This window comes from Phyllostomus discolor, chromosome 7 (genome assembly GCF_004126475.2).
Source record: "Phyllostomus discolor isolate MPI-MPIP mPhyDis1 chromosome 7, mPhyDis1.pri.v3, whole genome shotgun sequence".
NCBI classification, from domain to species: domain Eukaryota; kingdom Metazoa; phylum Chordata; class Mammalia; order Chiroptera; family Phyllostomidae; genus Phyllostomus; species Phyllostomus discolor.
Genome location: NC_040909.2, coordinates 118,753,854 through 118,777,722, shown reverse-complemented (window position 1 = coordinate 118,777,722; position 23,869 = coordinate 118,753,854).

The following is a 23,869-nucleotide window of genomic DNA, read 5'->3' as shown; positions in this document are numbered from 1 at the left end:
GTAGACAATGTATAGTTTGGTCTTGTTTTTTGATTCACTCTGACAATCTCTGTTTTTTGATTGGTACATTTAGACTAGTAACATACTAATTGAATATTGATATATAAAATTAATATCTACCATATTTGTTACTGTTTTCTATTTGTAGTCCTGTTCTTTTTTTCCTGCTTTTGTCTTCCACTCTTTTTCTGCCTTTTTTTTGAGAGGGGAAGGTTTAATTGAGCATTTTGTATGATTCCCTTTCCTTTCTTAGCACATCAGGTACACTTAAAAAAATTGTTTTAATGGTTGCCTAAGAGTTTGCAACATATACTTATAGCTAATCCAAGTTCATTTTGAATAACACTGTACAACTTCATGGGTGATGTGAGTACCTTATAATGATGAAATAATCCTATTCCTCACTCCTATCCCTTGTATAGGGATTGTCATTGATTTCTTGATAGCTAGATGTGATGTGCTGGGTAAAAGGAATGGCTGTAAATCGGCCTTCAGTCATGTGATGGTAGGTGTTGGGGGAAGGTGAAGTTCTATAGTCTTATGATGAGTTCTCTGTTTTTCAGGAAGTCTGCACCTCTGAATATAAACTTCACAAGTGCTTGTCATTCCCTTCTCATACCTTTAGGTAAAACGGAATGGCCAGAGCTGGCTGGAGCTGGGTATTTTCCTTCTACTAGGTCAGTTAGGCTCTGAAAAAGCCCCAGCAAGTCAGGATCTGGTTAAATAGTTTGTTCCGAGGACAGACATATTTGGGGGGCAGGAAAGTGTTCTGGCATATTTCAAAAGGGTTCATTTTCCTTTCCCCCTGCTGGACTCATGAGGTGATTTTTCTCTGATATTTACTGTGAGAACCTGGTGCAGCTCTTACAGGTAAAACACACAAAAGGGTGGGAGACCCCTCTATAACTGGGTTCCTCTGGAGATTTTAACGCTCAGATCTGTCCACACCGAGCCTCCAGCCACTTGTTGATTACAGTTCTTGTTTTCCTGCTATGACTGGTTCCCATGGAGGTTCCAGCGAATGCGTTTCTGCCCTGGTAACTTGTGATTCTCTGTGTTCACGTGTCAGTCTCTCTCCCATTTTGGGAGCAGTGGTTTGCCCTGTGACCTTGAGGCCCCCACCCATCTCAGAGGAGTTATTGATATGTCAGTCTGTTCACCTTTTCCTTGTTGTTAGAAGTAGTGGTGATTTCCAAGCACCTTGCATGTGGAACTAGAAACTGGAAGCTATGTGTTATTTTTTGTTATTTAATTTGTATTAATGCAATGTGATAGGAAGCTAAATCAGTAGTTGTGAGGAGTATAATAAATCAAACATGGTGTGCCTTTCCTAAATTGGGTTTTTAAACACATATTGAACTCTAGTACCAGTTTTGGGGAAGTGTTAAATAAAGAATTATATAGAACTATTCAGAACTCTATTAATTTTTTTTTATATAATTGTTACTGGGCAGGGGCCTGGCTGTGAGTGGGTCTGCCTAGGGTCAGTTGTAGCATGTGAGTTCTTGGTTTGTGTAGGAAACATTTCACAGCACGAGCCCAGCTGACTATGAGGATACATTTATTAAAGTGGGGACAGTGAAACAAGGAAGGGCTTGGCATAGGAGAAGCAACAGGAGAGCCCGGGCTGGGCTGCTGAGCTCACTGGGAGGTCAGAGAAAAGGAGACTTAGGGATGGGTTTGGGAGGTTACCCTGGGACAAGCTGCCAGCTGCCCATTGGCTGAGAGTTCAGGAGATGCGTGTCTGTGAAGAAAGAAGTGAGGGAAAAGAAGGAAAAGGAAGGTGTCACCGGCTGTACCGCCCCCCACCCCACCCCCTGCCCAGAGGGAGAACTTTGAAAGCTGGATCCTTTGCTTTGAGGTTTTTATCTCTCACAGGCAGGAACCTTAGGGGAGGTCTCAGGGGAGGGTTTCAGTAGAATAGACATTAGTTCTCCAGGTGTGCCCTTTTAGACAGGGTCTTGGTCTCCTCTGATTGGTCAGTGGCAGGGGGTCTTTAGCCATTGCAGCTGGTTCAGGTGTTGGCCACTTGGTTTTGCTGCTTTTCTGGACCTGGAGCTGCAGTACAACTGGGGCCTAGATGTTATCTCCAGGGAGAAAAGGCGAGGAGAGAAAATGTTGGTTAGCCAGGGGGTGAGGTCCTTGTTTTCCCAGCTCTGTTGCTGCCGGGACTTCTGCCCTGGTGACCACCTGCACCTGGCTGTAAATTGCTTGGCTATTTTGTTCAGCTATCTGTCTCAGTTTTCCCATTCCACTTGCCAAGGAATTTTTCTAGCTTCTTACTATCCTGTCTCATATTGATAACATTTCTGTGTATACTTTATGAGAAACATTTTTATTGCTTAATTTACCTGACAACTAGCATATAATTGTATATTATGTAATAGGGGTTAGAAAATATTAAACACTTTATAAGATGAACTAATATATAATTAGAATAAGTATTTTTCAGTCTTATTTGATAAATAATACTTTAATGACCTTGTTGAATAATGCAATGTGCATTTAAATGAAATCAGAAAATCTTTATTTGTGGATGTACTTTCTTTATAACTAGGAAGAACTGAATCATCTTAAAAAATATCCCAGTTACTCGTAAAAGACTCAACATCACCAAGCTATACTACTTTGGCAAAAAGGTGCTTTTCTTTTATGAATATTATAAATATCTGAAAAAACGTTCATTTTATAAAAGCAATTTTTAGATTTTAGTGTTTCTTAACAATGCTGTCTAAACTTGGTTCTCAGATTCTCTCTCAGAGAGTAATGCATTCTTTGAAAAAAGTCTGGGGAAAGCAAGAGGGAAAGACTGCCCACTCTAGCCCTGACTGGGTAGCTTGGTTGGTTAGAGCATTGCCCTGATATGCCAAGGTTATGGGTTTGATCCCTGGTCAGGGCACATGCAGGAATCAACCAATGAATGCATAAATAAGTGGAACAACAAATCAATGTTACTCTCTCTCTCCGTTTCTCTTTCTAAAAATCAATGACAAATAAAAAGAAAAAAAAGACTGCCTATACTATAATATATATAATTTTGGAACATTCTTACAAGTGCCAATATACTGCTGTATTTCTAATGCCATATACTTCAGTTTTATCAGAATATGTGTAAGACAAAAACAGGAAGATAGAATCTTGATTATTTAGCTAAAGGAGACAGCAATTGTCTTGCTGGTGCCCTAGGAGTTTTTGTACCCTAGGACAACAACACAGTTAGATTGGGGAAGAATCATGGGCATATCTTTCTTATGTAAATAGAAGAAGGGCTATTTGGAAAGGGGAAGTAGGGAAGGAAATTTATCTGATGGTAGAAAAAAGTACCCTGTGAAAGTGGAGAAACTGAAAATGGATTCCCTTAGAATTTTACCTTGATGTGAAGACCACATCTTACACCTGTCCTGTTCCAATCCCAGCATTGTCCCTGCCACAGAAAATTTGTCTTGACATTAACTTCTCAGTATCTTATTCCCATCCTACTCTATCTCTTACTTTGCATATTATGTCTTCAGCTCTGAAAAACAGGGAACAAAAAAGATCATTCTAGTTATATATTTTCTTGACATTCAGGGTCTCTAGCAATGTTGTCCTTCACCCTGGTACTTCAAAGTCACCGTAGTAGCAACTGGAAATTACAATGTGACCATATCAGAGTGTTGAGATAATAACTACAGAGCAAGGACACTTTATTTTTAGAAAATCATAAATACATGTGCATATAGGAAAATCAGAGGATATAATAAGAAGATAAATACTGTCACCCAGATATAACTGTTGTGAATAAACCAAAGCATATCTTTAGATCTACCCCTACCTACCTTTTTATTTATCTTAATAGATCTATCTTTCAATTTATATAGTGCTGTTATATACTTTCAAACTGTTTTTGAAATTTAAGTTTTAACTCTCAAATGCACTAAGAATACTTTTCCATATTGATAAACACATCTGCACAACATAATCTTTAATGGCTGCGAATGTTCCATTGTATGGTTGAATCACAATTTGACTAATCAATTCAGTGTAGTGTGTGATTCACATCTTCATAGCTAAATCTTCCTACACTCCCTAAATTACTTCCTTGGAAATTACTCCTAGAAGAGATAATACTGCGTTGATATTTAAGTCTTTCCTCTACAACCTCCAGAAAGGTTCTATCAATTACGCACCCCCACAAGGAATGTAGGAGAGCCTCCTCAGAAGATTATGTGCTTCATCCGAGGAAAATTAACACATCGGCTTTGGTAAGGAATGTGTGTTAGAAGTAAGAGACTGTGTATATATACTGATTCATGTGCATGTAAATTATCTTTTTTCTTTTCTATATGGAAAATTATAGAGACCTTTGGTTTTCCTGCCTTTCTCAGTGGTCTCTTCATGACTCCTGTATTTATAGGTTTTAGAAATAGAGCTTTAAATATCTACTGACTTGTGGCAAACCAGTCAAGATAATTATGCTGCCACACATGAAAGCATGTCTTGCTCTCAGCATCCAGATAGTTCAGAGCTTTGATTAGCTATCCAAGCTGCAGGGAGAGTCCTGAAGTTTGGCTTATTTTCTTGTTTGAAAAAAAATTGCTAACTTAAATGTCACGAAGTAGCGGGGGCAGATTTACAGTGGCAAACTGTTAACACAACTTGGAGGAAACCTGGTTTTGTATTCATTATTGAACATCATCATGGGGTCAAAGCACCAATGTTCCCAGTGAGTCCAATAAATAGTTATTGCCTGAAAAACTCCCTAGCAATGATGATGATAGAAATGATGAGGATATTGAGAGAGGTTGTAACACTCTTTTCCCTAAACGTCATTATATACTCCCACATTAAAGTCATTAAATAATGAGATGAATTATCATTAGTACAGGAGTTATTTTCTCTCAACAGTTATAAGTATGTGAAAGAGGTACTATGAAACAATATGGATTGATTAAAAGACTGTCTGGTGCTAGAATAAGACCAGGGAGAATATGTGTCATAGAAGAAATATAACTGGACTTGTATTTGGACTTGAGTTATTCACTTTTCATCCACTTAATGAATATAATCTTATTCTCACATGGCTTTAGGTTAGCGAGAAAATGGATATTAAAAGTGAAGATGTTTTTAACTCCAACCTATAAAGAGCTTGGAAGTCTTCATTCCCATCATTACAACAACAACAAAAAAGTTGAACCAAATGAACATTAATGGCTTTTCTTGGATTCATCAGAGAAATGGGGTCACAGGGCTGGATGTTATATGGGAATCTGGAGAGGCAGATGACTTTGGAGAGTCAGAGCTGAGATCTGCTTACCCGAGGCAGAAGTTAAACTGGTATGAACATTTAAATGGTAATTTTGAGAAATCTTAGCGCATACACTTGAAGAAATCATTGAAGAAATCATTTAGGAGGTCAGCAGACCCCAGGACGGAATGCAAAGTCTGACTGTGTTACAAATGGATGAAACAACCTTTCTGAAGGGATTGGGGACCGGGATGCTGACCTAAGGAACACTGGAAATGAATGGAATTTGTAAAACTAGAGGCCAAAAGAAGACTTGTACATAAGCACTACAGTCTAGTTCATAAAGTTGTTTCCCATGGGGGTATGAATTACTAATTCTGATACCACTATACATGTCTACTGGAAGTGAGCAATTAAGTAAATGGATAGCAGATGGCGGGATCCAGGTCTCTCACTGTTGGAGTGGGAGGTTATAGTGAATCAGGAACAAGAGACTAGAATGGTCCATGTACTAATGGATTAGAGTTAGAGATAGCAGTATGACTCATGTTTAGTTTAATATAGATACAGGTGACTATATATGTATGGTCTACAGTATGACTACATTTATGCTAGTATACACACTTATATTTTCTTATTCTGTCAAATGAGAGGGCCTTAGTAGTGATGATACCCCAACAGCAATAAGCACACTTAGCACCTACACCTTAGCTTCTAATACAGTTTCCCAATAAAAGGAACCAGGACTCCTTGGAGAAACAGTTGATTCTAGGGCTGAGGCAGGAAATATATACAATAAGCCTGGAGTATCATATAGTACCAGAAATAAGGATGTGCCAAAAAGAAAGGTAAAAGCAACCCCTGTCTACCTGCCCTGCCCAAACACACAATGAAAAATCGTTGAAGGGTTTTAACCAAAGCACTAGCATCATTTTTTGAAAGGATCCTGGCTGAAATATAGAGCGTAGGTTAAAGGAGCACAAGAATGTATGTTGGCTGGAACAGTTAAGAGGCTGCTACAGTGGTCCAGGTAAGAGATGATGGTGGCTTTGCCCAGAGATGGGGAGAAGGAGAGAGCCAATGGACTTAGAATTCCAGCTCTCACGCTAACTAGCCCTGACTAGCGGCCTGAACATGAGAAGACTGTTTCTGCTTCTTAATTTCTTCTCTTGTTATAAAAGTGACATTTGGGACAGAATTCAACTCATAGTTATCTCTAAAAAAACACTAACTTTCTACAAATTAGCAATGGGTGGGTGTTGTCTCAAGAAATAACATTGCAGTGTATGACATAAAATTGAGAAGTAATTTTCCTGTTTAATAAAGCATTGTGTTCTGTTGTGATCTTCACATTTTTAGTGCTGGAAAAAAACAAAACCCGAGATCAATGAGGAAAGGTTAAGTGAGCTGAAATTATCTAGCTTACATAAAAATAAGACTAAGCGATGTTTTGATGACTATTTTCCAATAAGAGCAAATTTATTGAAAAAGATGCAGCTAATTGTGCTCTCTTTTCACAAGGGTTTTAATGAGAAGAAATGACTCATTTGCTAGGAAGGAGTTGGGAGTATTGTTAATGGTATTTGCAATAAATACTAGTATGGATTGTGGAATTTCCATGCCTGAAAGCTATTAAACTAGGTCAGACAACTCTAGGCCAACTATAAGCCTGTGCATTTCCTTCACGAAGACAGGTGCTCGAAGCAGAAGGCCCCTGGAGTTCTCTTTCAACCTTTACTTTCCACCAGAGAAGGGATGAGAATTTACTGCTGCTTATTTGGTGATAGCTGCTTCCACCTTGTTCCTTAATCCTTACCGTGACCCAGTGGACTTGGATAATCACTCCTGCTTTACAGATAACAGATGCTTCTTTTTTCTTCACTTTTCCCTCCTCTACCTTGAAAGGAGCATCTTTTTGGATCTGAAGGGAATAACAACTGGGCCTTCAGAACTGCTTGTAAATCTTTTTATGTGCAAAAGATAAACTGCTTGCAGTTACAAACTGAGAGGTGCAAAAATAAGACTTTATTCCTCACTTCTGTTTGGTGGTGAGAAACACCTTTTTTTTTCTTCCCCTTCCAAGCTGAGGCTCAGTCATTTCCACTTAGAGCTCTGTCTCTGTAGTCCCCATGCCCCCTCATCTCCTTGGGTGGCATCTGGGATTAGAGCCTATGGTAACCATGGGGATTTCATGATCTGACATTGCTCTCCTGTCCTGATGGGTGCCTTGTCCTAGCAGGTCCTGGGGGGCAGGCCCTGGCTGCATCAGCTGACAGTGTCATTTCCACCACAACCTTCAGTTTTCTGGAACCACGACCTGTATTAGTTTTATGTCAAACATGGGCTTTCTTTTGGCCTCCTGTTCATTTCTCCACCTCTCTGGGGACCAGAGAACTGTTACATGCTGGCCACGGGGCTTTAAATCTGGAGGAGACTTGGAGGGTGCATGCGGTCCACTTTCTCCTTCTACCTGTCCTGCACTCATTGTTCCTCCCCTCTCCACTGTTGCTTAGATGTGGGGCTCCTCTCGGAGGTTTGCAGTCTCTTTGGACTAGCCCCTGGGTTGGAAGCTATACTCTCAGAGTCCTAGTATCTCTCTAAACTCACCTGCCACCTGGGATTAGAATGGGGGAGAGGAAAGTGTGGCAGAGACTTGGGTGTTCTGACACCTTATGCATTTGCTTCTCTTTCTGAGTTCTTGCCAAACGTCCCCTCCCCCCAGAGCCCATAAAGGTTTTAATCACTTGTCTGGGTGTTAAGACAGCTATTCTGGCCCTGGCTGGCATAGCTCAGTGGATTGAGCGTGGACTGGGAACCAAAGTGTCCCAGGTTCGATTCCCAGCCAGGATACATTCCTGGGTTGCAGGCCATAACCCCCAGCAGCCGCACATTGATGTTTCTCTCTCCCCCCCGCCCTAAAAATAAATAAATAAAATCTTAAAAAAAAAAGAAAGCTATTCTTGGGCCATCTCATGTTCTTCCTGTCTATGTCTGAGTTTTCCAGGCTTTGCTCTTCATTAATAAAGCCGTGCTTTGAGAATTCCTCCAGGTCCACCAGAAACTTCCCAAAGAAACACCACGCCGCATATAAACTCTTTTCTCATTCAAATGCCTGGCTCTTGTAATGGAAAGCTACTGCTTTCAAGACTATTTTGAAATACACCACCCCTCCCCAATTTGACACTTTTTTCTTCCTGGATAGCTTGACATTCACTTTTCTAAGGCACTCAGCTTTGTGATCTATGTTTTTTGTTTTGTTTTAAGTAATTTTGACATTGAAATATAATATACATATAGAACAATGCAAAAAGGAAAAAAATACAGCTTATTGATTTACTACAAAGTGAACACAAGTGATACCACCACCCACATTAAGAAACAGAACATTCAAACATCTCAGGAAGTCTTCAGGCCCCTTCCGGATACTATTCCAACTTCAAAGGTAACCACTGATCCAGTTCTTAATACTATAGATTAATTTTGCTTGCTTTTGAATTTTATATAAAAGTTGTCATGGAGGATGCACTAATTTGTATCTGACTTGTTCAGCTGTTTGTTATACTTGTGAGAATCATTCCCATAGTGGTAAATAGCAGCGGCTCATTTTCATTGCTGTGTATTCTGTGGCAGGGCTGTTCTACAGTATATTTATCCATTCCATTCCTGGTGGATATTCAGGTTGTTTCCAGTTTGGGGCTATTATAGACAATAACTCTAAAATCACACTTGTAAATTTGATTTGGTGCACAGGGTATACATTTCTGTTGATTGTATTCTTCATTTTTTAACTGGAGTGCTTAGTCTAGGTACATTAGTTTGTCACTTTAATAGCTTTCAATCTTGTCTTCTTGCCTTTTTCTAATGCCTTCTCTATACTACAGAGTACTTTTTCTAAAAATCAAACCACAATTCTGCCATTTATATTTTTAAACCACTTCAGTGGTGTCCTGTGCATCTGGGAATAAGTGACAAAACTCTTTCTGTGGCCCACACGCAGGGCCGTCCGTCTATGACTAGGCTTCTGCCGGCTGCATCTTTCACTCTGTTCCAACCAAACCTTGTTCATCTCTCCTAAATGTGCTGGTTCACAAACTGTTTCCTCTGCATAAACCCCATTTTCTGTCATTCCCTGCTCCTGTCCTTCCCCACCCCTCACCACGATTTTATCTGGCTAACTCCTACTCATTCTTAAGGCACAGCTTGTCATTTCTGAGATAACACTGAAGGTCAAATTACCAAATTCAGAGCCTATGGGCAATCGCAGTACTCAAGTGAAATGCGGAGAAGCCTGAGCTTGCCAACAAAGTTACTGACCAAGCCTGTTCTTACCATATTAGGGCTGGATTAGAACATGTGAGATTCCAAATGAGGCTTGAAAGATATGCACAATGGGAACCATTGGAGTTAAGGGACATTTCCTTTATCTATCCCATTAACTACATAACCTGTGGTAGCTTACATAACCTGTGGTAGTGCACTATAAACTCCAAGTTTAGTTATAATAAGCAGACTACATAGACTGTAGTTAGACCATCTCATGGACAGGACTCCACCAGTCCCCCCTAGAAAATACCATGAGGTCTCGTGTGTCATCTCTTCCCAGGCAGCCCCCCGAGGAAGAACATAAACTTCAGATCTGCTGCTAATCTTTTGCTCCCCAACTTCCTAATGTAAGGATTTTTTACTCTAAATCAGGACAGATGTTCCTATTAATGCTTTCACGATTTCTTGTGTTTTTCCTATCCAAATGATTTCTGATGTATTTATAACTTTTTGGTTACTTGTTATCTATAGCCCCTCAATGCTGGGAACTCCATTACTATGGTAATTATATACATTGTACTTACTGTTGTATGTCTGACACCATTACTGGGACATAGTAAGGACTCAAAAACATTTGTAAATTATCAAACTGTTTAAGTATATTTGCTTCTTCAAAATAAGGTCATTTGTTTGGTCCACGTGACATCGTTGGTTTTTAAGCTTGTTTGAATGAAGTTTATATATCGTTAACTTTGTAAACTATTCTAACTTACATAATAGGAAAAAAGATTCATGGGTTTCCTGCACAAACATTGTCATAATAATTAAATTTTATATTCTCATCAAATATAAGGCTTAAGATGTCATTGGCCTTCCCAGAGATAGATTACTTACTCCCAGACATGTTTCCGCTTTCTTCATTTCATTGTCCTCCTCTTGTTATTTTCTCATTCTCCCCTGTTTCTTCCCTATTTTCCACACTCATCTATTTGCAATTCCCATTTCCTTATTGTCTCTAAAATCCATTTTCTTTCTTCAGCTTTTGTCATCCCTTAGAGACAATGTTAAAAATTAAGTTCCCTTGGCATTTAAGTTTGAGATGGAAATAGCAAGCTTCTTGTTTGCAGGACTGGGAATTTAGATCTAACCTTGTTCTGCAGAGGCTGGCTGCAGTTTATCAGTGGGGTGGACTGATATGATCGTACGACTGATAAAAGTGAAAAGATTTGGGGTCTGGCTATTTCTCAATGAAGCCAAAAATCTCAATAAAAAGGGATACATTTATTCATTTATCTGGATTCAAACAATATCTCATATGAATGCAGTTCAGAACAATAATAAGTTGTTGTGACAGCTGATGATTTCTTAAACAAGCCGTTCATGGAGAACATGTGGTTCTGACTGCTGTTACATAAGTTCCTTTGACTTGAACTTGGGAATGCTTTCCTGTGCCTCCAACGGTTTCACTGAGCCAGTCCTTTTTCTCTGGCATATTTGTTAGCATCGTGGACTCTTCAGGGTGAGCTGGGGAGAAAGCTCTATTTTAAAGTGCTTTGTGGAATGGCATTTGTCTCAGAGAAAGGAAATACTGCCTTTTTTTTGTCAGTAGCAAACACTTTTTCTACAGTCATTTGGAAAAGCACAGCCTCGAAGATGCTACAATATGGGGTATGTGTAAAATAGAGGGCTCAGCACTATTCTTTCCTTTTTTATTAGATTTTATTTATTTATTTTTAGAGAGAGGGGAAAAGAAGGAGAGAGAGAGGGGAAGAAGTGTTGATGTTTTGTTGCCTCTCTCACACCCCCAACTAGAGACCTGGCTGGCAACACGGGCATGTGCCTTGCTTGACTAGGAAATTGAACCGGCAACCTTTTTGTCCACAGGCTGGCACTCGATCCATGTAGCCACACCAGTCAGGGCTGAGCACTGTTCTTGATTTTGCTAGTTGTTCTTCTTCTATCTTTGGTGTTTCAAGCACTGGAGTGGGGTTGATCAAGTACAGAAACTGTTCTCTGCCCTTTCCTTCTTAGACAATAGCCACAGTGAATATCCTTTCATTGTCCACCTAGTATAAGTGCTCTAGTCAACAGTGGAAGGCCCAATCAGTTGTGTTACAGTTTGTGTTAAGAAAGCAAAGGACTAAAATTCCTCCTTTAATAATTTCCTTTCCTAATTGTCTACTACATACTCATCTAGGAACCTGTAAAAAACAGAATGGATATAACTTGACCTTGCCATTAAGAAACTTATAGTTTAGAGAGAAAAACAGGCATGCAAATATACAGATTACAATATATGATAAGTACAGAAAGGGTGTGTTTTGTAATTATAGAAAGAACATACAGGAAGAAGTAATTAATTCTCTATCCAGGCTTCATATGAGGTTATTTCTAAACTGGATTTTGAAGGGTACATAAGAGTCATCCAAATGAACAAAGGGGTGGGAGGAAGGAGTTAAAACCAGGATTCTGATTACAATCAGAATCCTGCAGGAATGATCGCAGAAGTGGATGGACACAGACATGGAAGATGGTGCTGTTCCAGGGATAAAAATGCTTGTCTATAACCCACAGCTTTATATACCAATGCCCAGTGGACCGGAAGACTAAGTTTGTACGTGACTCTGTCTTAAACAATACTCACAGACTGAAAAGTACAGAGAAAAGCAGGAGACTAATTCTAGAGATTATGTGCAAATCTCTTCACAAAAAATACAAGGCTGAATACATGTGTGGGTAATCCACACAAAATGAAAATGCTCTGCGATTGATTTTGTGTATATGCAAATTTGTGTCATGTGTGAAAGTCAATATTTATGAAATTATATTGGCAAGTATAAGAAATAGGAAAATATTAGAGAATATAACTAGTGAAGAATAACAACTGGAAAGGGGAACTAAAACTAGCCTAATAATTCTATTCTCTAGTCACAAATAGGAGCCTGGGTGGTAATGAATTTGTACTTCCTAACATGACAGCCTTTTGCTAGGAATGAAAATGCTTCCAAAAGCTAAGATAAATAGCAGTTCCCAAGACAACTCTCTGGAGCTGTCCAAGCAAACCCTTTGAGGAAATTTCCATAAAATGCTAATGATGGCTGCAATTTAGAACCCAGAGAGGAACATAAATAAAAATAAGTAAAATGCCATCAAAAGTTATAGAAAATAGCTGCAGAAATAAGGCATTAAAAGAGTGAGAAGGATAAAGTCTTTGAAGGATTTTCATATTGCAGTTGAAAGTGTAAGTGGCACAACAATTAACTTTTTGAAAGAAAGGTATTCATTCATTTTTGCATTTATTCACTCAATACATATTGAAAGCCCAGTGTGCGCCAGATGCTGTGTCAAAAGCTGGAGATACGAAATGAACAGAACTCGGTGTCTGTCTGCACTTCCGGCATTCACGGTCTAGGTAAGGCCTTCACGTAACAAGTGATGGATTGCAGGACCCTGAGATAAAAGCTGTAATAAAACACAGCGGTGACACAAACCAGCCTGGGACGGAGAGTGGGGAGGAAAGCATATTATCTTTTTATTTGAGAGAGCTGGTGAACCGAGCTCCCTCTCAACAAATGTGTTTAAGTGGGTAGTACAGAATGATGAAATAGAGTCACCCTCAGAGTTCTCCCTGATGACTAAATTAAGTGTATTGATCCTTGGGATGAACATCTGTTTATTCCTATGTTTTTCTTCTTATTTTTAGAGTGGGTGTCCCATTGTCAGGGCACAAAGCTATGTCATTCTTCCTAAGTCAAGGTTAAGGACTACCTTCTCCCTTGGTCACGGCGTTACTGCACATTCTGTATGCACCATCCACCCCAGAGAAAATTTTTAAGGGAGAAAGCTGGAGAAGATATAGGGTCCGGGGCTTTCAATTCCCTTCCTGAGCTAGATCAGTGAAATTTTTATACGAGTTATAGTCTTATCTCTATATATTCACATCTAAGTATATTCCAGCCAGTGTATATATAATACAACAGTAAAATAAAAATATTTTTTAAAAATCCAAAACAATAAACAAAGACAGATCCAGGTAAATCAAAGTAATAAATTAACTGACATGAATTTTGGACATGAATCTGTTTCCATTCATGGTGTCTCCCTGTTTGTTTAGAACTGAAGTGACACAGAGAATTATAAAGAAATAATTACTTTCTCCAGGAGCTTCAGTGAGGGTGCGGATTAAGAGTCTGAAAGCCAGAATCTGTATTGCCAGGGCTCAGTCCAGGCAGAGCCACCGGCTACTCCTCAGAAAACCCAGGCACAATACCTAATTTAGCACGGCCTTAGTTTGTGCATCTGAAAAATGGGGTCGTAGTTGCAATTTTTCCTTCATAATGTTATTGTGAGAATTACAGGTTCCTTGAACTTAATACAGGGGGTGACTATGATGATGAAGAGTCACCCAAGCTGCAGGAATGGGGCCTGGCCAGGGGCGCTGCTTGGACCAACGGCTCTCGAAGTTTTCAGTGTATCGGCATCATTGAGACAGGGCCAGCTCTGCGGCTGTGCGACTTGTGTCTTGCTCAAAGAAAGGCTCTGCACTTGGTTTAAGCTGTTGCCACCCTAACCTTCCTAATTTTAAACAAGAAGAGTCCTGTATTTTCATTTTGAAATGGGCCCCGCAAATTATGTACCTGGTCTTGCCTGGCAAGCATTTACAATTTCCAATGCCTGAACTCCTCTCGGCAGCATTTGAATCAGAATCTCTGAGTGGGATCAAAAATTCTTATCTTTTAAAGTTTTATAGATGGGCCTTCTATGCAGCAAAGTAGAGAACCAGGGTCTTGTTTTTTTGGTTGATTCCTAGTAGTCCAGGCATTTTTTGTTTGTTTTTGTTGTTGTTGTTGCTGTTGTTTTTGGCCTCAGGAGTCTATATAAGCTCGGTGGTGAAAACTTGTTTTTAAATACGAATGTCCATCATAAGGAATTAACATATACAAGGTCCAGCGGAAGTAATGCCTGCTTGAGGGTTGTTGGTAGGGTAATATGATGGGTATAATAATTTGTAGTTTTAATTTGAACATTTTACCTAAAATGTCATGTGGCATGTTTGAGTCTGATATTCTTATGCTACAGAATTACATGCTCATGATTTTGTACTAAAAGATTTTGTAATTAAAAAGAGGCATTATCTGTGCTGGACCCTGTATTCTCCAACTTCAAGGAGTCGTGTTTAATATTAGGGTGCCTACTCTGGGATGCCCACCAATATGACTCCTCGATGACTGACCTTGGAGTCAGATCATAGGAAACACTCTCTTTAATCTGGAAAATGCACCTTAAAACATCACCTACATCATATGGTTGCTGGGAGGATTAAATGAGATAATTCATATTAACTGCTTAACAGAATACCTGGCACATAATGTATGTCTCATAAATGCGAGCTATTATTCATGTTATGATTCCTACAGGTTCTTTTTGGTTTGATTAGCAATGGGATTCTTTGATGACCTAAAAGACTGCTGTCATGAGAACACAGGGTGCTTGTTTCAAAGTCCGTATTTAGCTATTCTTTAGAGTATATAGATGTATACAAAGCATTTGGTCAGAGGAAGTATAGTGGCTGATACAAGTCACATCACAGCACAGAGGCAAGTGGTGAATAATTTACTCATCCTGATAAGCTGTAAAATTATTAAAGAGTTTTCCAAGCAGCATCTGACCTGGTTTGTCAGACCTTCCTCTTTGAAAGAAGACATGGCTAATTAGAAAAGAAAAAACGTCCCTGGTTCTTATGCTCTGTTTATATCAAAACATGCCATCTGTCATGCCAACAAAATCTCTCCATTATCAATTGATGTACTTAGGTTTGTTCTTTGATCATTAGTGATTATTTTTTTGTTTATTCTGATGTCCTTTGTTTTTTTCTAGTAAAATGACAGAATGCATGTTATAATTTACTTTGTTCAGAGCTTCAGATACTGCTGTGATGCAGATGGATATGTTTTAAGCCATAGAAGGGGGATGAGGACAAAAGAGAAATATTGATATTTTAGGGCATAAACAAACCATAAACTTACAGCCTTCATTTTATTGTTTAAAACTTTAATTTTCTCTTTTCCTCCCCATTTGCTAGTACCACTGGGGCGGGGGTGGGGGGAGTTATGAATGCCTTTTGGTGGAGAATTACAAGGAACTGTGTAAATACTAATTTAATTAGAATTCAGCAAGGAAGCCAAAAGCCAGACATTATTTATCTGCCTAACACCTGGCTGACATGTTTCCCTGGCGTGGTGCTTCTTCACCTGGCAGCACCTCCGGAGCACTTGGTGAATTTCCACAAATCACCCCGATCTCCGGCTCTATCCTTGACCAGCGAACTTGGAATCTATGGGGATGGCTCTGGGGATCATTTTCCCCACCTTTTAAACAGACATTATTTAGAGCAGTTTCAGGTTCACAGCAAAATTCAGCAGGAAGTACAGAGAGTTCCCATATACTCCCTGCCCCCACACCTGCACAGCCGCCCCCATATCAACATCCTGTACCAGAGGGGGGCATTGTTACAAGGGATGAATCTACATGGGTACATCATTATCACTAAATGTCAGTAGTTTATACAACAGCTCACTCTTGGTGTTGTGCATTCTATGACTTGGACAAACGTACAGCAAATGTTTCCCATTTTCACTGCCCTAAAACCCTCTATTCTGCCTATCTCCCCACTAACAACTGGCGATCATTGATCTTTCTACTGTCCCCATAGATTTGCCTTTTCCAAATGTCTTATAGCCCTTTCAGATTGGCTTCTTTCCTTTAGTAATATGTACTTAAGATTCTTCCACATCTTTTCATAGCTTGATAGCTCTTTTCTTTGTAGTGCTGAATAATATTTCATTGTCTGGGGGTACCACAGTTTATTTGTCCATTCACCTGTTGAAGGACCATCTTGATGGCTTCCAAGTTTCAGCTATTATAAATAAAGCTGCTAGAAAAATCCATGTGCACGGTTTTTGTTGGATGTAAGTTTTCAGTTCATTTGGGTAAATACCAAAGAGCATAATTGCTAGCATATGGTTAGTATGTTTAGTTTTGAAAGAAGCTGCCACCTGTCTTCCAAAGTGGCTGTACCTTTTTGCATTCCCACCAGTAATGTTTCTCCACAAACTACCAGCATTTGGTGTTGTCAGTATTCTGGATTTTGGCCATTCCAATAGCTGTGTAGCAGTATGTCATTGCTGTTTTAACTTGCATTTTGTTGATGACATATGATGTGGAATATCTTTTCATATGTTTAGTTCCCATTTGTATATCTTTTGTGCAAGTCTTCTGCCTATTTAAAAAAAAATTAAACCTTTCTCAAGGATATATTTATTGCTATTTTTAGAGAGAGAGGAAGAGAGAAACACTGATTGGTTGCCTCCCAGGTGCACCCTAAGGATCGAACACACAACCTAGTTATATGCCCTGATGGGGGACTGAACTGCAACTTTTGGTGTATAGGGCAATGCTCAAACCAACTGAGCCACCCGGCCAGGACTTCTGCCTATTTTTAATCAGGTTGTTCAGTTTGTATTGTTGAATTTTAAGAGTTTTTTTCAGTATATTTTAGGTAACAATTCTTTATCAGATATCTCTTTTGCAAATATCTTCTCCCAGTCTGTAGCTTGTCTTTTTCTTTTGATTGGGCAACACACTAGAAAAGAAAAAAATTCCTCAGGTGATTCTAACATGTAGCAAGGTTGAGAGGTCAGACCCTCCTGGAAATAAGATGGATTCTTGCAGAACTCAAGGGCTGCATGCTTTAAGAGTTTGAGAAAGTGAAAAAGCAGTTGAAAAAGAGACTCTAATTGATTCTGGTTGAACTCTATCTGTAAGCAAATAATAATGTTGCTGTTTGGTTTAAAAAGTACACAAATGTACTTTTGACCATGTAAGCACAAGCAAACCCTTTGGCGGTAGAACTTTCTCAGGTTCAAAGCAACTTCAAGGCTTCTAGCTCTCTGTCCCTGAGCAAATTCAGTGCAAAACGTGTGGCTTATTTTCTTCTGCTGTCTCATGTTTAGGATTTCTTCCCTTAGCTCAGCCAAGTTTGAGTTCCTCTTGTGTGCCTCAGTTAGGCCTGAGCTCCCCTGACAGGCAGCCACAGGACCCTTCTTCATTCCCCAGTTGAATGCAGCGAGCTGTTCTTGGGGTCTGTGCAAGGCACCCAGAGTCCCTCACTGCTGCCTGCAGATTCCTGAGGGACCTGATATTGCCACCACCGAAATGAATGTCTATTTCTGAATGAGATTGCTTTAAACCCCCACCTTCAGAGAGCTGCCAGCCCAATTTAGAAGGAATTGCAAAAGTCTCCTTTCTAATCATTCCTAAAAGTTCCCATCAGTGTGGAAACGGCTTGCTTCCTCTGGGTATGCCACCCTGCTTCCTGTTAGTCTGAAACCAAACAGTCCTCATCTACAAAGGCAGCTCTTGTAGGCTGACTCTATGTTGGCTGTGACTCCGTAAAGGGAGAGTAGGATGGAGAAAGGACAAAGGGAGCTTCCCTTTCTACTTAATTATTCAATAATGTTTTAAAGGGAGCTTCCCAATATAAATAACCTGGACTAACCCTGTATCCTTAGTTATGTAAGTCAGATCACTTCACCCTTCTTCTCAGAACTCTTCAGTGGTCTCCAAACTCACTAACAAGAAAGTCCAAAGTCCTTATCATGGCCCACAATGCTCTGTGGCATCTGCGCCTCTTGGGCTCCACATCACAGTCTTCCGCTGCTCACTGATCTCATATTGCATTGGCCTCCTAGCTGTTCCTGGGACACCCCGAGCACCTCAGCTTTGATCTCTATTTTCAGGTCTGCTAGTCTCTTTCCCCAGAGGTTGGCATGGTCCCTCTTTCTTTTCCTTATGGGAGAAAGAAGCCGACCTCCCTTATTTAAAGCACTATCCCTACTCACCTCTCCCACTCTCTATCCCCCTACCCTGCTTTATATTTCTTCGTAGCACTTATACCCTCCTGGCACACCATAGAGTCCTTGGTTTATTGTCTGTCTTCTACCACTAGAATGCAACCTGCATTAGAGCAGAGGCTTTGTCTTGGCCCGGGCTGTGTTTCCAGTGCCCAGGCCAGTGATTATCAAACCTACACTGATAGCAAGTAAAATTGCAGAGCATGTGTGGAGGGATCTTTCAAATGAAACCCCTTAGTGGAGATCGCTCTCCAGAACATTTAGGACAGCTGTCCGACATTCTGCTTGAATGCCTCAGCATGTTAACAGATTATAGACCACAGTAGGGCAGGGGCTCTACCTATTATTTTGTTCATCAATTTCTCCTTAGCACACAAGATGGTGCGGGTCTATAGCCTGTACTCCATATATATCTGTTGAATGAATGTTCAGAATTGAACCTTCTTCCACCCTCAGCTCAACCATAAACCTGAGAGTCAACCTTGACTTCTCCCTATTCTTCATCTTGGACATCAAATCATATATCAATTTCTGTGGGTTGTATCTCATTTATATATATGAGATATACATATCTCTCTCCTATGGCCATTACTCTGGTTTAGACTTTGTATATCTACAGTATTCTTAGTCAACAGAATTTCTGATGTAAAAACATCAAAGGTTAAGTATTCTAGAAAAAAAACAGGGAACCTCTACAGAGATGTCCCTAATGGAAACAGTCTTTCATTTTTTAACACTGGGAACTTTACAGTATGAGTTTTAGCTATTTTAATGCAAGCCACAGATTAAGGTTGTGTTGGGGTAGGAGGTTCAGGTAGATATTTTATGAACACTGTCTCAGAAGATGAGTGTCTAGGAATGACCCGTGGATATATGATAGAACGCAACAAACCATTCTGACCTTTTGGTCTATTAACAAGACAAAAAAAAAAGATGCTAAAACTCTTCACATTAAAATGTGTGTTGAATTTTCTGAAGTTCAGCAAGAGAGAGCAAAGAAGCTGACTTCCCAAAAGGCTTTCTCTAAGCTTCAAATAATGAGTCATTTGGAAGGAACATCTGTTGCATCTACAAATGGACTGGTAGGAGAAAAAACATTCATTGGAAAGAGAATTTGACTCTATGTCAAATAGTTTCTAAGACTACAATGAAAAGATTAGATTCAGCTCTCATGGCCACCAAACCAGTGGTCTGGTGCATCACGCCAATTTTATTGTTTTGGTTCTATTACGAGCTCTTATCTTTAAAATTCTCCTGAGAGAAACAATCAGAATGGAATTGTGAATGTCATTCTCATTTGATTATATAGCCCTCAAAATTCTGTTCTCTCCATGTCAGCATGCACCTGTATTTGATTTTCTGAACTATAGCTACATGGACAATTACAAGACCATATTTTTAAAGTAGACTATCAGGGGCATTATTATGTGGGGAAAATGTAGGAGACTTTGCAGTCAGGCCTGTTCTGAATCCTGTCTGCCGCTGGCGAGCTCTGGGAATTTGGAGTTATGTCCCCTCAGCTGAATGGAGTTGCTTTATGCTCAACACGGGAAACATGATATCTGCCTCATAGATTTGTTGTAAAGAATGCATAAGCATTTGATGTGATTATTACAGAGCAGTTCCAACTGTTTTCCCTTCCATCTTCACAAACTTCAGGTCAGCTCTAATACAGTCTCCTCGTAAATACCCTCGAAGGCAGGGCAGGGCCAGAAAATGATCTTGATGGAAATGCGTCTGGCAGTGGTCCTCACACCCCATGGGCAGGTGCTGTCAAATGCTGTCTTCTGATGAATGGGGCTTTAGAGGGGATCCAGGCTACTTGATAGTGAGCTTAGAAGAAAAGGTTTATTAACCTTGCTCCTGGCATTCGATTGTTCCTAAAAACACCAAATAATCAATTGCTATTATGCCAGTTATTTACTGACTGGCTTTTATGATTCAGCCATTTTATATAATATTTCATTTAAACATTAAAACAACCAGGTTTAGTTTGTATTTTTTATCACCCCTAATTTAATAGCCCTGAGATGCAGACCTGTGCTTATTGAAAGTAAGTGGCAGGTTCAGCATTTAAACCCAGGCCTGCCTGACCTGTGAATGGGCACTTTTCCCTTCACCACCCTGCCTTCCTGAATCATGCCTTTTTTGAAACGTGCTGGTGTTGCAAGTCTACAGAATTATTTAATACACCAAAATGTGCATATCTATATTATAATTTTAAGAATTTGTTTTCCTTTGATCTACACAATGTTCATTTTTAACACCCACATATTGTCTTTTCTTACATTAAAAATTTGATTCCAACTGGATGTCTAAATAAACCCACCTTGTACTTCTAAATTGTATTCCTCCTTCTGTTCCTATCCACCCCCTTTCCTTCTCTTCTTCTTCCTTTAGTCATCGCTGTCCATTAAATATTATATATGCATGTACAATACAACTACGTATGTATAAAAATGCATCAAAGAATTACAGATGTTCAGTCGAACATGGCCTCTTTCCTAGTTTTCTCTGTGACTAGCCCTGGCCAGTCATCTTGCAATAAGTGGACACACATCACTGACCTACAGCAGCCTGGACCAACACTTCTTCCATGTCTTCTTGTTGGTTGGGACACGTCTGACCCAAGCTCAGGGTCTAAAGCCCTTCTAATTTAGATGTCTACCCTCTAAATCAGGGGTGTCAAACTCATTTTCACCGGGGGCCACATTGGCCTCGAGGTTGCCTTCAAAGGGCCGAATGTAGTTTTAGGACTGTATAAATGTAACTGCTCTTTAACAGTTAAGCGAGAGCTCGGCTCTGCCGCTGGGCAGAAACAAGGTGCTGGGCTGGATAAAACAAGGTGGAGGGCCAGCTGGATTCAGCCCGAGGGCCTTGTGTTTGCCACCTGTGTTCTAAATGAAAGGAACAATAGCTAATAAGTTCACGGACAGCTCTTCTGTTTCTTCTGCAGCAGCAGATTTTATCTAATTGCCTTCTATTTGGCAGTATTTCACTAGCCATCGAATTATAGTCTATGGTAGGTATATTGCAATGAAAATGGATTCCCATGGGTATATTGGGTTGGTAAAAAATTCCTTTAGGTTTTTTCCATAAGATAAAAGACACATTTTTCATTTTTACCAATAACTTTACTGATTTGGATATTTTGAGTATGTCACCTATCTCCTGCATGGTATGTGGTTGATTGTTCTCAATTAATGTCTCAATTTGATTGTTACTAACTTCAACTGGTCTACCTGACTGGAGAGCATCATTCTGTGAGAAAGCTCCAGCGCAAAACTTCGCAAACCACTTTTGACACATTCTGTCAGTCACAGCACCTTCTCCATATACTGCACAAATCTTTCTTTGCATTCAGTTGCATTTTTGCCTTTCTTGAAATAATAAAGCATAATATGCCCGAAATGTTGTGTATTTTCTTCCATCTTCAATATTAAATTGGCTACACAAAAATTGACCGATTTTGATAACTTTTTTAAAAAATGCATGCGGATATGACATCTGTCACAATATAATCTAACAAAATTGTTTCAAATAAAGTTAAAGAAAACTAAGCACTACTAGAGTCATCTTATGGAAAAATAACAAACAAACTTTCTGGCCAACCAAATATATGTTCAGTTCTGGACTAAGTTTTTTTTTAGAAAAAAGGAAAATAATAACTTTTATATGATAAACAAAAGAATATTTATATAAAACTTTAAGAAATTAAAATATTAATTAAAAGCAATTTTGTCTTACTCTTTTCCATGAGAACATCTGTCTAAAGTGATTTACTTGGTTTACTGATTCCCAAGCCTCTAAGACTTGACCTGTGTTTGGTTATCTGTCATTCACTTAAATATTGCTTGTGGGATAATTTCATGAGGTTATGCAGAGTAAACAATCACCTCTGACCTTCTTTACACTGCTGCTGATGTAGCAAAAGTGTATGTTAAAGATGAGGTATGCTACAAAAGTATATACCTAAAAGACTATATTAAATAACACACTAAAAGGAAAGGAAGGACAATGTTCTCATTGGTAGCATCAACTTATCCTAAAAATGATGGAGGTCACCAATGTTTCTAGAATAAAATCCTTAAATACCATGACATGTATACAACAGTTATATGTCCGTACCTCAAAAATAGTCCTTATTCTTACATCTTCTGCTACCATAGCAAATACAATGTTCCTGTTATGGCAAATGTCTCAAGTTTTGGAATAAGAAATGGTATCAAATTATTCATAGATAAAACAAGAAATAAACCAAATCAAAAAACCACAATGAAATCCAGTCATTTCCTGTTTATAAGAGACCCACTCGAGTGGAAAAAATCAGTACAGAGAAATGCTAGAAATAATAAGATAAAAAATATACTATGAAAATATTAAAGTAAAAGAGAGTGTGACAGTATTAGTAGAGAAAACATATATTTCTATGAATTACTATAATGTATCTTTTATGGGGTGAAATTATTAAGTGAGATATAGGTATTGCATATTTTTGAGGTCAATAAAATTTTCATATCAAACAATAGGTATGGCCTATATACATCTCAATGCATAGCTGTAAACTATGTAAGCAAAAATATTAGAAATACAAGAAAGATTGAACACATCTTTCTCAGAAATTCATTGATAAAAATACAAAAGGATATAGCAGATTGAAGTAGTGTAACTGTCACACTATATCACATACTGCTGATTGGGGTCTGAATATGTACAACGTTTTTGGAGGTCAGCTGAGCAGTATGTGTGGACAGTTACGAAGCATCTGACCTTTGATGCGTAACTCCTTCTGTAGACACATACCCTGTAAGATCGTTGGGCGATGTATGTGAAAACATCTTCATGATGCCGCTCCTTGAAGCATTGTGTGTGACGGTAAACTGCTAGGAGCAACCCACTTGTCACTGACAGGTGACTGTAATTAAATCATGGTACAGCCCAACAGTGGAATAGCATGCAGTTGGTCAGTGTTCTCCTACTTGAACAATGTATGTGTATTCTCTAAAGTGATTTTAAATTAATTCCCAAGGTAGCATGAGGCAAATCTACAGACTTTAAAGATATAAGTTATCTTAAATGAACAAATCAGATTACAGAATTACATTTGATACAATATTCTTTAAAGATTTTTTATTGCTGTTCAAGTCCAGCCATCTCCATTTTTCCGCCACATTTTCCCCCACTCCACCCACCCCCACCTTTCACCCTCAGTCCTTTCCCCCTTTGGCTTTGTCCATGTGTCCTTTACCCATGTACCCTGATGCACCTTCCCTTTCTTTCCCTCGTTACTCCCTTCCCCTCCCCTCTGGTTACTGTCAGATTGTTCTTTATTTCAATGTCTCTGGTTATATTTTCCTTGCTTGTTTGTTTTGTTGATTAGGTTCCACTTATAGGTGGGATCATATGGTATTTGATACAATATCTTTTAAGAAAATAAACTCAAGCTGATATATTTGTTTTCTCTCTC